The sequence below is a fragment of the Xenopus laevis genome, chromosome 9_10S (genome assembly GCF_017654675.1).
Source record: "Xenopus laevis strain J_2021 chromosome 9_10S, Xenopus_laevis_v10.1, whole genome shotgun sequence".
Taxonomy (NCBI): Eukaryota; Metazoa; Chordata; class Amphibia; order Anura; family Pipidae; genus Xenopus; species Xenopus laevis.
The window spans coordinates 33,917,464-33,920,111 of record NC_054388.1 but is presented as its reverse complement, the minus strand read 5'-3'; the positions used below and the strand labels follow the sequence as shown (position 1 = coordinate 33,920,111).

At 35.6% G+C, this 2,648-nt stretch overlaps 1 long non-coding RNA gene across 3 annotated transcripts; it reads right to left on the bottom strand.

Annotated features, from left to right (window-relative positions):
* Positions 1 to 775: 775 nt before the first annotated feature.
* Positions 776 to 1,637, bottom strand: LOC121398978. Of its 3 annotated transcripts, none has more exons than XR_005964672.1 (3): positions 1,621 to 1,637; positions 1,222 to 1,324; positions 776 to 1,134 (listed from the first exon to the last, which is right to left on the bottom strand). It is a non-coding gene; the product is annotated as an uncharacterized LOC121398978 (long non-coding RNA). The 3 variants fall into 3 exon arrangements; XR_005964670.1 differs by lacking the exon at positions 1,621 to 1,637 and adding an exon at positions 1,421 to 1,606 and having other exon boundaries at positions 1,222 to 1,342; XR_005964671.1 differs by lacking the exon at positions 1,621 to 1,637 and adding an exon at positions 1,421 to 1,606.
* Positions 1,638 to 2,648: the final 1,011 nt, after the last annotated feature.

Sequence of the window (2,648 nt, the reverse complement as noted above, 5' to 3'; positions counted from 1 at the left end):
GGTGTCTCTAAATGCCAGATACTTTGGTAAACCTATGCATAATGGGTATCAAACTGTTCAGTGGACCCCTGGCAATCATATTTCAGGTGCTTTTTCTTGGTACCTAATATAGTTTGGGATATGCGGAGCAGCAAAATAAAACCTTTGCAATGATTTTTCAGAATTTTGAATTTTTTTTTGAAAAACCGCTATGTTCAGACAAGCTTTTATGTTTGGTAGTTGGGATTAGAGAGACATAGTTACCCATTTTGTAATCGGCAGAATGTGTACTTTTCAAAAATGCATGGTTTTCTGGGGTAAACCTACGGTTTCAGGAGTTTTTGCCTTGGAATCTAAAGCATGCCGTTTTCTGCCTTAGTGCTTTCAAAATTCGGCAATATACTGCCGGGAGTTTTTGAGGTACAGAAGTCCTAAATCTCCCTAAAACTATACATATCTGGTATTGGCACGTTCGAGAGACATAAGGCTTTCCAAATCAGTTGGATTTTCATCCGTAAAATGAAATATTTTTCTGGTATAAATTGATATACGATGAAAAATGGTAATTTTTCATTTTTTTTTGGTATTTAGCACTATAAATTTTTTTGCACAGGTGGAAATACATGAAAACTCAGGCAGATTTAGAAAGCTCAGTTTCTACCGAAAAAAACAATGTATAGTTTTCCTAGGTAAACTATAGGTTTCCCCTCAGAAAATGCCCCTAAAGTGAGAGAGCACAAAATGTTTCAAAAACGGCTGGCATTTCGCGTAACCAAAATGTGAAATTCTGCTGGCACTTAAAGGGTTAAATATGTTACCACATAACTAGCTTTTACAATAGATTCTGTCTGAGTAATAACTTTTTTAAATAAATTTTGTTGAGAAGACAGACTTTTCTTAAGTTCCATTGCTTTGTCCTTACGACACATTCCTTGATACACAGAGAATTTTGCAGCATGTTTTTGCATATAATGCCTTTTTAAATTATAGTCTTTGAAAACTTGCACATATTCACCACAAATTAAGCAGAGTGCTTTACTGTTTGCCTCAACAAAAAAGTACTCTTCTGTCCAATTTTCTTTAAACACTCTTCCTTCCTCTGTAACTTTTCTTTTTCTGTGTTCTTTTTTCGATTCAGAGATTCTGAAAGCCATGCTAAAAAAAATAGGGACTATATTTATTATGTTGTTAATTGTGAAGCATGGCTAGCAATACTTAATGTGCTGCAGATGTACTGCTTACCTGCCTTTCCTAATAACAGGACTGTAGTAGGAGGTTGATGACTGCTATTTTTCTGCACTTTGAAGCTGCACACCACCACATGGGAACAAATAGCAAGAGTTTGCTAGAAGAAAAATAGGGACTATATTTACCAATTATGGCTGCCAACTGTAAAAAAGCATAGCAGGTGATGCATGAGGTGCCACTTAATAATGCTTACCTGCCTTCTAAATAACAACCAAGGCTCACTTGCGGTTGATAGGTTAAAAATGATAAGCTCTGTGTTTCTGCTATAGGAAGCTGCACGGGAACGAATAGCAAGAGCTATAAGGAAAATATGTACTATATTACCATTTATGGCTGCCAAATGTAAAACATAGCAGGCGATGGGAGAGGTGCCACTTAAAAATGCTTACCTACCTTTCCAAATAACCACCGAACACTCACTTTCAGGTTGATCAGCTCAGTGTTTCTGCTGTAGGAAGCTGTGTACAGTGCACCTCACAGGAACAAAAAACTGTTTAAAAAAGGGAATGCTATGTAAAATGCCCGTTCATGGATGGCACACATCACATACAAACAGGGTTGCCAGGTCTAATTTTCAAAACCAGCCCAAAACTAGCCAAGTGGCATTCAAAGGTAGCCCAAAAATAGCTCAATATTTGCAGGAAAAAAAAGTCTAAAAAATAAATGAATGTATGTGAAAATATGCCTTTTTGAAATTTTCACTGTTTTGCTAATTTTCCAATAAAGGTAGGTACAGACTTGACCATCACCAGGGGCGTAACTAAAAGAGGCCCAATTTGTAACTGGCGTATTTTCATAAAAAATTATTTATTTCACTGCACATATTGTGCTATGTTTGGGCTACTTTTGAAGTTGAATAAACAATTTATTTATAATTCATTTTTCAGTTACAAAATTAATTCTCTATTTTTGATACTATGAACTGTGAATTTAATTAAGAAGTGATAATTCATTGCAATGCACTTATAAGCTATTAAGTACATTTACCTCATAATTAATTATCTTAAAAAACAAATCAATTGATTATTGGGAATCACAGGGGGCTTGGGAATTCATTTCTTTTTAATTAATTTTTGTATTAATTCTAATTTATTGCACTGCTCTTTAATTAGCCTACAGACCTACACACAGTGAATTTAGTGAAAATAATAATTCCAGAAAATTGTGGAATAGGTATATGGCCCAGGGGTGTTATTACACAAATCCCTACTTCCAAATTTATCATGTCAAATGCAAAGCACTAAGCCAGACTAAAACAGTAAAAAATTCTGTACCTGTAAAAATACTGTGCAGGTGTATTGTGCTGAACCAGGGGAGCTGAGGTAATAATAATTGGTTGCTGTGGAGTGCAAGAGTGCCAGACTTGCCAGTAAGCTGCAGGCTGAAGCTAGCCTTTCATTAGGCAGGAGAAGAGCCACGTA